Genomic DNA, 12,882 nt, shown 5'->3' with positions numbered 1-12,882 from the left:
CAGGCGCGCTGGGCAGCCCCTCCGTCCGCTCCAACGCGGGCCTGGCGCCAAATGGGCCATTAGTGCGACGGTGGATGATGCTGAGACCTTGGGATTGCTGCTGCTGCTGCTGGCTCCGGAACATTAGCGGGGAATAAATGGATGGCATCGCGGGGGGAGGGGGAGCAGCAGGAGAGAGAGATGCCTGTGTCATGCTGAAGTTCTCAGCAACCTTTTTCTGCGCACCCTTCTCTTTCCCCAAAGCAAGAGGCTTAGCCCAAAGACCGGCCCCCCGTCTGTGCCAAGACTCTGAGCCCTTGAATTGTAGGGTTGGAAGGGACCCCAAGGGTCATCTAGTCCAACCCCCTGCAATGCAGGAATCTCAACTAAAGCATCCAGGACAGACAGGCACCCCACCTCTGCTTGAAGGAGAGTTCACCACTTCTTGTGGGAGTCTGTTCCACTGTCAAACAGCTCTTACTGCCAGAAACATCTTCCTCATTTCTTGTAACTTGAATCCATTGGTTTGGGTCTTAGATTCCGGAGCAGGAGAAATCAAGTCTGCTCCATCTTCCATGTGACAGCCCTTTAAGTTATTTGAAGATGGCTATCCTATCTCCTCTCGGTCTCCTCTTTACCAGGCGAAACATACCCAACTCCCTCAACCATTCATCATGTGGCCTGGTTTTCAGATTCTTGGTCATCTAATTCAGTGACTGACAGTGACCCTCCAGGGTTTCAGGTGGGAGAGACATTCTCAGGCCTACCTGGTGATGCCTGGGTTTGAACCTGGAGCCATCTACATGCTCTGCCACTAAGCTCTAAGGAGCTCTAAGCTCCTCTAAGGAAAGCAAGTGATTGCATGCATATCCTGCCCCCTCCCCCAGCCATTTCGGTGCTTAGAAGTTACAGGGCAAGGTTTATAATGCAGTGGTAGAGTATCTCCTTTGCAGGCAGAAGGTCTAAGGTTTCATCCCAGGTAAGGCTGGGATAGTTCCCGGCTTGAAATCATGAAGAGCCACTACCAGTCTGAGTGGACAATACTGAGCTAGATAGACCAAAGGCCTGGCTGAGTAGAGGACAGCTTTCTATGACATACAATTAAAGCCCATGGCTTCCAGTGACAGAGCCCCCCCTTCACTGTGACTAGTTGTAAGGGGGCAGGCAGGTGGGGGCAGGCTGAAGACAGGCAATATGCCATGTTTGCCCTGGTAGTGGGTCAGCCTCCATTCGACTTTGATGAGACTTCGACTCATCTGCCATTGTAGGCAGGAGACCTCTTTCAACCCAAGGGTTGCCCAGTAAGCAACCTCCTAGGGGCCATATACCAGTGGTGGGTAGGTGGGGTCAGGTAGAGCAACGGGTGTGGCTTCTTTGTTCAACAGGTCACATTATAAATTATAATAATAATAATTTATTACTTATACCCTGCCCATCTGGCCGGGTCTCCCCAGCCACTCTGGGTGGCTTCCAACAAAATATTAAAAACACGATAAAACATCAAAGATTAAAAACTTCCCTAAACAGGGCTTCCTTCAGATGTCTTCTAAAAGTCAGATAGTTGTTTATTTCCTTGACATCTGATGGGAAGGCCTTCCACAGGGCAGGCACCACTACTGAGAAGGCCCTCTACCTCGTTCCCTGTAACCTCACTTCTCGCAGTGAGGGAACCACCAGAAGGCCCTTGGCACTGGACCTCAGTGTCCGGGCTGAACAATGGGGGTGGAGATGCTCTTTCAGGACAGACTCTGTGGCAGCAGAAGAGAACAGAGGGAACTCCAAAGGAACTAGTGGGGGGTTGTTGCTGCTGCCCCCCGGCCTCTGCCCCCTGGGATGTTTGCTTCACTCTGCTTAATGGTAGGACCAGCTCTCAAAACAAAGACTTTAACAAAAGTTGAAGTACTTTTGAGTCTAAGTACTTCAACAGCACAAGGATTTTTACATGTCCAAATGAGTTTAGTGAGATTTATTTCCAGGTAAGTGTGCACAGGATTGCAGCAAAAGAGAAGACGTTTCCATCAACAGGAGATGTTTGTCTTTGGCTCCCACAAAAATATGTTCTTGTCCCATTACAAATCCCACACAGGACTGTTAAACTGACTGTGCCATCTAGCAAGCAGAAATTAAAAGCACTATGTTACAAGGAGAGAGCACTTTCTTTGAACAGTCAGGATCCATTGATTAGCTGGGCTATTTTTTTATCTGTACATCAAGCTTTTAAATGTGTGATTTATGCCATCTTAAATCAAAACATTAGGTGAGTAAGCTATAGATAGTATCCAGGACTGTTTCTATTCCTCAAGTACAGAAAACTTGCTACTGCAGACAATTCAGAATATGAATAACCTTAGGTTCCTAAACATAACAAAAAGCAGTCTTCCAGTCCTAAAGGTTCTGAAGAGTACCTGCACATTTTTCAAGGCTGGTGAACACATCAGAAATGTAGGGGGATTTTGAATAGGATTTCTAGTGTCGCAGTTACCTGCCTGGGACTCGGCAGTCAACCCACTGGCTATATGCCTGTTCCCCCACACACTGGGATCCAATTCCCATTTGCCTATGCAGAGCAGAAGTTCCAGTTGCCCTCCCACATATAAGCACTAAAAGAGGATGCCTAGGGTTCACCCCTTAAGAGGTTTGCCTTTGCATCCCAGAGAAAGAGAAGCTTGTTCAGAGTAGTAGAGGATCTAAGGCTGTCACACTGGATTTTGCAAAGAAAAATAATGGGGTACAACTAGAACTGAGAGAAGCAAAAGAAGGGAGATTTTGGCCTCTAAGTAGTGCTAAAAATCAAACTGTGGGCTTGTAAAATACCAAGAAATACATACTCCAATGCATTTGGTTCAAAACTACCTTCAAGGGCACTGATTGCAAGTGAGGTTCTCTTCTCAAGCCAATACGATCTTTATTTTCAATCAGTGATTCTGAAGAAGGTTGTTTTCAAGCAAAACACATTTTCTTTTTTTATTATTTAACAAATACTGCCTTTTATAATGGTCACTTCCATACAACCTGTTTATTGAATTTTCATCTTTATTTGTTTGTGGAAAATTAGATGAAGTTGCGTCAAGCAAGTGTTATCCACACTTTTCATTGCATTTTCCTTTATTTCCTTATTGCAAAAAGCACAATATTTACGGGAAGTGGGCTTGTTTCGCAAGAGCTCCAAATCAGCTCTAATTAAGCAGCCTGGGGGGTTGTATGATGGGGTCACCAACCAGCACCCTCAGGTGCTAAAGCACCCATGAAGTGTGTTGTGTGTGTGATCTCCATAATCAGGACCAGCAGGACATAGCTGATTTCCCATAGAATCATAGAATCATAGAATCATAGAGTTGGAAGAGACCACAAGGGCCATCGAGTCCAACCCCCTGCCAAGCAGGAAACACCATCAGAGCACTCCTGACATATGGTTGTCAAGCCTCTGCTTAAACACCTCCAAAGAAGGAGACTCCACCACACTCCTTGGCAGCAAATTCCACTGTCGAACAGCTCTTACTGTCAGGAAGTTCTTCCTAATGTTTAGGTGGAATCTTTTTTCTTGTAGTTTGGAACCATTGTTCCGTGTCCGCTTCTCTGGAGCAGCAGAAAACAACCTTTCTCCCTCCTCTATGTGACATCCTTTTATATATTTGAACATGGCTATCATATCACCCCTTAACCTCCTCTTCTCCAGGCTAAACATGGTAAGCACAAGGTTGTCCAGAGGTAGCTGTTGCTCTTTTAAAGCCATCCAGTTTGTTGGCCATCACTGCCTCTTTGTTGGCCATCACTGCAAGTTCCATAGTTTTAAATGTAAAGATGTGCTTTCTTTTTGTCTCTCCTGAATCTTCCAGCATTGGAAGACCCTGAATTCTAGTACAGTAGTACCTTGGTTCTCGAATGAAATCCATCCCGGAAGCCCGTTTAGCTTCCAAAATGTTTGAAAACGAAGGCACAGCTTCCCATTGGTTGCAAGAGCTTCTTGCACTCAGTGGAAGCTGTATCACACATTCAGGTTCCAAAAAACATTTGAAAACAGAAGCATTTACTTCCAGTTTTTTGGCGTTCAAGAACCGAAACGTACGACAACAGAGGCATTTGGGAACTGAGGTTCCACTGTATTATGAGAGAGAGATCTGGTTGACCCGTGTGGGAGCAGGATGCTGGCCTGATGGGGCTTTGGTCTGATCCAGCTGGGCTCTTTTGCGATGCAGTTTGAAAACTAAGGGAGGGGCCTAGTTGAAAATAGCACAGACGGTTCTCACACTGCAAAGCTCAGATGAGCTGAGAAAATGAACAGAAGTCAAAGGCTGTACACTGCCATTGCCATGGCTGGTTGACCACTGGGAGTGGTGGCCTGGCCTGGTTTCCAAACCCATGTGAGAGTTTTAACAGCTTCTATCCTATCCACAGAAACACCCTAACTTAAGTCAAGGCTGCAGCTAAGTTCGCAAGCGCTGTGCTTAGGTGTTATGCCTCTGGCTACCCATTGTGTAACTGTTTTGTTTAGGGCAGGACACCGTTGTTAGGCAAAACCTGCACGACAATCAGCAACTGAGGCTGAGGCAGAGGGAGATGAGGACACAGACCTCTCCATCAGGTCAGCTAGGACCAATGGAGGCTGTTCCATTTGGGCAAATGGGGCTCTGCGCTCAGTCTGCCTCCACCTGCCTGCCTGCCTTTACACTTGCATCTAGTCCAGGGGTTGGCCCAGCCTATCAGCTTCCTCTTCCTCAGTGTTGCCCTTGTAGAACTCAGCAGGGAGGTGGATGGGGACAAAACTAGAAAGAGCTGGCTCTGCCTAACCTGGGCACTGACTTCACCTGCTGTTAGGCTCCCTGTCTCCTGACCCACTAGTCCAATTGGTGACCAACCACCAATCGATAGGACTTCTTGCCATTTGGCTGCTCACTTAGAACTGTCTCCTCCAGAGCTGTTTGACCAAGTCATTCTGCAAGCAGAACATTTTTGGGTACCTGAATGTTCTGGTTTTCCTCTTCCCTCCTCACCCTCTTTTTCTCTTCTGCTGTTGTGAACCTGAGGGCAGGGCGTGTGTCATAATTTGCTCTTTCTGCCTGGAAAAAATGATTGTGCCTAGCAAACTTTTATGTTTCTCCTTCACAAACAACCTAATAAAGGAGTGCAGCACATTTTATAACCCTGTTCCCTTCTAAATGAGCACCCAAGAACCAGAGGACTGAAACATTGACCAGAGGCGTTGGGAGTCTTTGTGATAGTGGCTGATGTCAGCAAGGAACAAAATGCACATTGGCTCATTCTTCTATTCCCACAGTCAGGCAGAGGCTGAGCTGATGTGGCCGGAACTCCCAGTTCTGTGACCTCCTCAATTCCAGCTAATGGGATTCAGCTCGAGCTTAAAGTCTGATGGTGTCGCATGAAGGCAGCTGAACAATTCCCACCTGTGGCTCTCTACTACTCTGGGACTTACAACACAACTTCTTATTTCTCCTTGCCTTCTCTCCCTTGTTTATTCAGCCAGGCAAGGGAAGAAGCTGCCTGCCCTCCTAGCCAGGCCTGCAAGCAGTTGTGGGAGCAGGGCAGGTCGTTTGTGTGACACACACCATCAGGAATCCAGAGGCTCCTGCAGCGGGAGACCAAAAGGGACCAGAGATATCTGTTTGGCCCCCATAGAAGGGATCTCCATGGTGTCAGGGAACATCTAGATCAAAGCGTTGCTGCTGCTGCTGCTGCTGCTGCTTCCGCTATGGCCTCGCCTCTTGGACTGTGGGGGAGGGAAGCAGGCAGTAAGCTGGGGATGGGGTGGGAGAGGTCAATGGACGGTACAAGCCGTCACTGCCTTTCACATGCGGTATTGTTTCGCTCTGAATGGAGAGGATGCCAAGAACAGAACAAACAGGCTGCACAACAGAGGAGAGGAGAAATGTTTTCGGCTGTAGTGAAAGCAAAGGCGTCTCCACGGCAGCAGGCCCTGTGCAGCTAGCAACCGGGCAGGGCTGAGCCAACCCGCCCCAGCCCATCAGCTGCATCCCAGGGTCCCAGAGGTGTCACCTATGACTCTCAGCAGGAAGGGAAAGCAGGCATTCCCCATGCAAAAGGGCTCCCTTGGGAAATGACTCTCCAAGCTCATTCCCAGCTTAGAAAAGGGTTGGCTCTGACCCTTAGGTGAACTCCCTAAGGCAGATCCATCTCGGCAGGACTGAAGGTTTTCTAATTGCCTAGTTCTGAGCAGGGCTGTAGGGTCTCCTGTGAACCCCCACCATCAGATTAAGAAGTGATGCAAACGAACTCCATGTTGCTTGTTTAGCTTCACGTCATTTATACCAGTTACTGTATGTCATTCAGAGCAAAAGAGGAAGAGTTTTCCTAAAGATTGAAGCTGATAGAGACAGAGAGGAAGTTTTCACCAAGTGAGGAAAAGCGGAGCTGCGCTAATGCCCCTTTCATTTGGACTGCCCACATCAACTAGCTTTCTGAGCTTTTCACTAGTTGCTGCCAAAAATACGTCTAAAGATGTGGACTAGTCACTAGCTTTTGAATAAAGAAAAGTTGAGAGGATCAGGTTGCCAACTTTAGCACTAGAAATCCACAAAGACACAGACTCTCCAAGGCATTTGCCATATGATTGGCAGACAGCAACAACTTTGTTTAACCATTTTTGAGGTTCAAGTCACTGTTCACCCCTCTCAGACCCTGATTTTTCAAGCGTGGAAGGAGTGACAGGTAAATAAAGGATGCTGAGATTCTCAAATCAGCAAGACCTATGGTATTTGTTTTACAGAGGGAAATTTAAAGGTCTGTAAGTTGGCAGCATCCTATTTGAAAGAGTGCTCTGTTTCAGGAGTGGGGGACCTGTGGCCCTCCAGATATTGTCAGATTCTATGTCCCATCAGCCTCAGGCAGCCAGGAAAATGGTCAGGGATGATGTGAGCTGTAGGCCAGCCATACTGGGAGTGCACCATGTTCCCACCCCTGTTCTATTTGAAGGGCTGTCCAGCCCAGCTCCAGTTTAAAGATGAACAACCCTATGAAGGGAGACCAGGGGTCCTTGAAGGTGCCCATCAAAAGTTAGCACCTAGACAGCTATCTGTGCTGCCACACAGGTCTTCTCCCACTGTGGTGAGATGTGTTGCATTTGTCTTTAAAATGGTGACCTTTTAAAAAAAATGCATCTATACAGATAAATTAGCATGTGCCCATTTTATGCAAATCCATGCTCTCTTTTGTGACACTATATTCCCTCTTTTTTTGGCAGTGCATAAATGTCTACCTTCCTTGCTGCACCTACCAGAATGAACCTCCCACACCTCTCCTGCCTTAAAAGAACTGGTTGTGCAAGTCTAGGGAAGATTTGCTAGCTGCCCAGAGACCTTAGTAAACGCAGCCTTATGCAAACCACCCATCCAGGACTCAGATTCTGTACCCTAACTCAGTGGTGCCATCAAGTCCATACTTTCAAGCAGAAGTCCAGAGTCCCACTCCTCACCAGAAGGAGCAAGAGGGTTGGGCAGACACAGTAAGGCTTGCACACCACATTTTGGAATAATACACATTACAGAGCCCCCTTGTAAGAGCATAGAATCTTAAACCTGAAGTTACCTAGCAGCGCCTCTATCCTAACTGCACACCCACATACCATCAGAGGCAGCCCCCATATCCCTCAAGCTTGCCTCCTCCCAAACTGGTGGGTAGCTAAGCCAAGCCCACTTTCAGGGAGCTGGGCAGATCTTCCACTCCTGTCCTTGGCTGGCAGTATAGCACTCTAAAGCAAAGCTTGCTGGTTTACACTGCCCTACAAACCAATTGCCTTAATTAGATTTCCCAGCAATGCCTTGGGCTTTGAGCCAGCCTGCATTGATCAATCTGTTGGCAGGGGAGGCCGGAAACAGCCAGATCTTAGGAGCTGCACTCAAAAGGTGGAACATACTGATGATCAGATCAACAACCATGGCAGCATAGCTGGCTGGGGCTGATGGGAGCTGTAGCCCAGACATCTGGAGGGCACCTGGTTGACGAAGGCTGATCCATGGGGTGCACATCTGTCCTTCCACACCCTGTTCTCTGGTGCTTGGTGTAGTGTGGCCAAGTCACTCCCTTCCTCCTGGCTTGCTCAGCACAAAATCTAAGAGAGGTCTGCAGTCCTTGGGTGTGGTCTGTCAGCTAGCATCATGTTATATCTGGGCTAATGGAGATTCTATTATTATGCAGCTCTGATCCTATTTATCACACTGGAACACCACGACTTTTGTTTCAGCAGCGGCAAAGGGAGGCTAATGCCAGAAGCCATCTGGAGAGCATGCCCTGCAACATTTGTGGGATGGAAATAGGGCCATGCTTGTAAACACCCTGCTTCTCATGCCGAGGATCGCTTTGCAGGCTCACCCCACCCACTGCTGTTGCACCTTGTCAAAGGACTCCTCGCTGTATGTCCTTGCTCTTTGCAGTGGTCCCTCCTGCGCAGATTTAAAAGAGGGGAGATTTTTCTGTGCATGGGTTTTCAAGGGTACAGTACAAAACACTATCAGAGCAGCTGAAATGCATCCTGTTTGCATGCATGCACAACTGCATAACATTGCAAGCAGGGCCAGCTCTATCATTAGGCAAAGTGAGGCAATGGCCTGAGGTTACAGATGCTGGGGGCAGCAGACACCTTGGTGTTCCTCTTAAGCTGTGTATGTTACATGGCCTGTCCCACCGCCAGCCCCCCACTCTGCAACTAGCCTGCTGCCACAGATGTAGCAGAGGATGCTATCTCATCTTTGGTGGTGAAGTTGTACGTATCTTCCATTGCAGATCCTGGATTGAGCAGGTGTTAGACTAAATGACACTGAAGTTGTATTCTCACTCAATGATTCAGAATCTAAGTGTCTTGTAGGATTGCAGCCTTAACATCTATAGCCCTGTGGGAGAGCCAGCAACTTAAATAACGGAAAATTTAGCAATTCACATTGAGAAAATAGGAACAAGGAACCACCAAGGAAACAAAAATAAGGACAGGGGCCAGAAAACGGACTTTTACCTGAGTAATTAGGGACCTTTGGAATTTACAAGTGTGTAAACAACATTTAATCTCTTTTTCTGGAAGCACTTCCCCCTTTTTAATATAGGTATGCATTTCTCCATAGCATTTTTAGCCCCCTCTTGAAACAACAATCTCCCAGAGCAACTTGCATAAGATATATGAAAAATGAATAGTATTATGAATAATGTATAATTAAATTAGTAAAAACAGGCCATTTAGAGACAGTCGGTGACAGCTTGCTCCCTGTTCCTCTCTAGCTCACAGGGCAGCTGGTTCTAGAACTGGTTGAAATTATTCAGTAGTAAAGGAAGGGCATTCTGCACATGCTCAGATGCTTTCTCTGGCATTCAAGTAAGTTCTGCTCGTAGTGCCAATAGGGAACCTTATTTTGCAGGGGAGGGAAGACATGAATTTGTGCAGGAAGCCCAGAGGGAGATGATTATTACACAGCATGCCTTCTATAACACCAGTTGCTACAAAACACTAGCACTGTCTACTGGGCTCTTATGCAATATATATACCTGGTATCCACAGCAACTCCACACGTAACATTGCAACATATATGGGGGAAGAGCTGCACCCCACCACCAGGAGGCAACACAGCATCGCTTGGCTAAACCTAGTCATTACCTGAAGCCAGGTTCACCGTCATGATGGAATAGTGAAAAGGGAGTGGTACAGAAGCAGCATCTTCTTGCAACCATAGCTGAGCATGCAGTTCCCTTCAACACACAGTGGTATCATTCCTTTTATTTCCAATGTTCAGGCTACGAGTGCTGTTGCTTAAATTGCCAAAACAGCACTGCCCATGCAGAACAGAGAGCTGGTAGCAGACTTGGGAAAGAATCCCAAGATTTGCACAAATAAGCTGGTGAAAAACCCAGAACACAAAATGATGGCTGACTGTTGGGGAGGAAATGGGGAGGAAGTGGTGGTGGTTATGGTTGGAATTCTGAACGGGAAACACTCTGTCCTACAAGAATTTCTTGGCAATCCCACTTGTGAATTCTGTTCTATCCCAGCTCAGAAGAGAATCAGTACAGTACAGTGGTTAGTTTCAACCCAGGAGTAGCAGCTCACTGAGTGACTTTGGAGCAGTCACCGTCTCTCAGTCTAAATGACCTCAAATAGTTATTATGAGGATAAAAATGAAAGTGGAAAGGAGCCATGATGGCTGCCTTGAACTCCTCAGCAGGAAAAGGATAGGGGTGCACTGATTAGGGTAGCAAACTTACATATCACAAAGAAAGTGGAAATGCATCACACACACAAAAAGAGGATGAAAGGAGAAACAGAATTGCATGTGCTATTTTAGGCATGTAAATTGAAAAATAATTAGTATAATTTAATACTGTACCTCTCACCACCATAGAGATTGTGACTAGGCGACCTACATGCGTGCACAGTGTGCTGTCCAGACACTAAATATGGATGGGCAAATTCAAGGCCCCTGATCTCCCTTCTTAGGATTCATCTTTAAACTAAACAGCAGCCCTTCAAACAGAGGAGTGTAAAGTGGAACACAAAGCAACCCCATTAATGACTTAATATTCTCATTGTTCCATGGGAATTCAGGGCAGAATAAAGAGACTTCTACTTCCTTTTCAGACTTTAAAAAAAATGGCCATGGAGTTCCCAAGGCTGTTCCACATTTAAATGTTCATTACTCAACAACTTGCTGCAGTTTCCATTAAGCTCAGTTGCCCCGTGGAGACCTACAATTGTGCCTGTGTAGTGGGGTGGTTGGTCTTGAAAGGCCACAGGAGCAAGAAACTGCCAATATCTTCCTAAGGATGGCAGGAGGCCAGCAGGTAGTTTCTGCAAGCACCCACAACAGCCAAAGAGGGAGCATAAGCCCCGGTTAAGTGTCACGGAAGAGAGTCACTGGAGCCAAGGTGGAGGGGGGCACCCTAGGGAGATCTGAAAGGAAATGAGCCGATACAAGTTAGACGGCAGGCATCCTGCAACCTTGTGGGGCAGCTGCTGGATTCCTCTTGGCAGCTGAGCACAGCAGGGGGAAGGAAATGAGACACTGAGCTGGCTGGCTGAGAGCAACTGCTCTCCAGGGGCAAGCCAAGGGCACACAACAGGAGGGCAACCAGCAAACTCTAGCTAGGCCCCTGGCTTTCAGTGGGCGCTTGCCCTGCTGTTTCATCCACACAGCACATTTTACAGGCTTCAAACAAGCTCTCTTTTCCCTTGATGCAAAGGATAGGACACCTCACTCCCATTGCACTCATCTGCTTTGCTCAGCACGGCTAAGCCTGCCTCAGTGTGCAGCCTTTGTAAAGATGCCTTCCGTGTTTTGAACTACAACTACAGTGGCTGTGCAGTCCAAAACATCTGGAGGCACCAGCTTCACAAAGGCTGTCCTGTAGCGATGGTGGCAGAAATATAGGTGCTGCCACCACCTCCAGCATCAGAACAACAAGAGGAAGGACACAGCCTCAAAGGGATTTCCCCAAAGGGAGGGAGAAAGGAGGAATCTGGAGAAGAAGAAGTCATAACACACTGAAAGGTGGACGGGAAACCATCTCTGCTCTAGTCTTGGCTGTAGATGTTCCCATGAAGCCACCTGCACGCAGCACATCTCAGGGAGAGATTGGCCAAGCAATCCACACCCTACACAATCTGGCAGCAGCAACATGCATAGTTTTTCATTCCAAACCCAGAAAGGACCACTTGCTTTTGTCTTAAATGTCTTCCAGATGCCTCTTAGGCGATTAGAGAAAGGGAAGAGTGCTGTGGCTGTCAGGTTTAATACATCAAGCAACCCAGCGCACAGCAGCAGCAGATGCAAGTACAGTTCAGGGCTCTGGTGAACTTCTGTTCAGAGTCTGCCCTCTAGAGGCCATTAGAGGTTTCGTTTTGTAAGAGCCAATAATGCACAACTAGATCTGACAGTGGGAAATCTGGGATTGTGAGGGAAAGAGAATCTGGCTGGGACTAAGGCATTGTGGGAGGAGGTTAAAAGTTCCCTTCCCTTCCATTTTCCAGATAAAAATCATCACCCAAATCACTTTAAAGCTGCTGTTTGGTCCCTAGAGACCACCTGATTAGAGAGCATGTAGTACTGGTAAAGATTACTCTAGATTCGTAATCCCTCAGTTTTGACGGCTGCAAGTATTGGCTGCTGTAGGACTTACAAGCCTACTCTGTAGATTACTTTAATTTGCAGATTTTGAAGACTAGTTATTCTTCAACACATCTAGAACCAGAACTTAGGTTGAATGTTGTATTATGAGTCATTTCTAATATGCTGAACATATAAAGATGCCTTATACCAAACACAGACCATTAATCCATCCAGCTCAGCACTAACTCTGACTGGCAGTTCTCCAGAAACTCAGGCAAAGCAGAATCACTCCCATCCCTGACACTGATATCCTTTTATTCAAGATGCCAGGAATTGACCCCCAAGAGCTTGTGAATTGAAACAAATGTGCTATCCTACTTGAGCTGTCCTTTCAGAAGACAAATCTGATTTTATTTCTACTGATAATGATTCTCAAATGTTCTCAGAAGAGATAAAATCAGATTTGTCCTCTGAGTATTTATCCAGTTGAAAAGTGCAGTTATTTGAAGAGGTACTGAAGGGCTGACTGCACCCCTGCCCAAAAAAAGGTTACAACATTTTCAGACATTTTCAACATTTTCAGGTATCTGAAGAAGTGTGCATGCACACGAAAGCTCATACCTAGAACTAACTCAGTTGGTCTTTAAGGTGCTACTGGAAGGAATTTTTTTATTTTGTTTTGACCATGGCAGACCAACACGGCTACCTATCTGTAACTGGAACATTTTCAGAGCGGAGGGATGCTGCATTCAGGATCCAACCGAATGTGCACTGAAACATTTTGGGCCTCTAAAGAGGTAAAACTGCTGCTCATCCTTGCCAAAGGCACAAAAGTCGGGGTGGT

The sequence above is a fragment of the Podarcis erhardii genome (genome assembly GCF_964252035.2).
Source record: "Podarcis erhardii genome assembly, chromosome: 7".
In the NCBI taxonomy this organism is placed as follows: domain Eukaryota; kingdom Metazoa; phylum Chordata; class Lepidosauria; order Squamata; family Lacertidae; genus Podarcis; species Podarcis erhardii.
Note: the sequence above shows the minus strand (reverse complement) of the source record.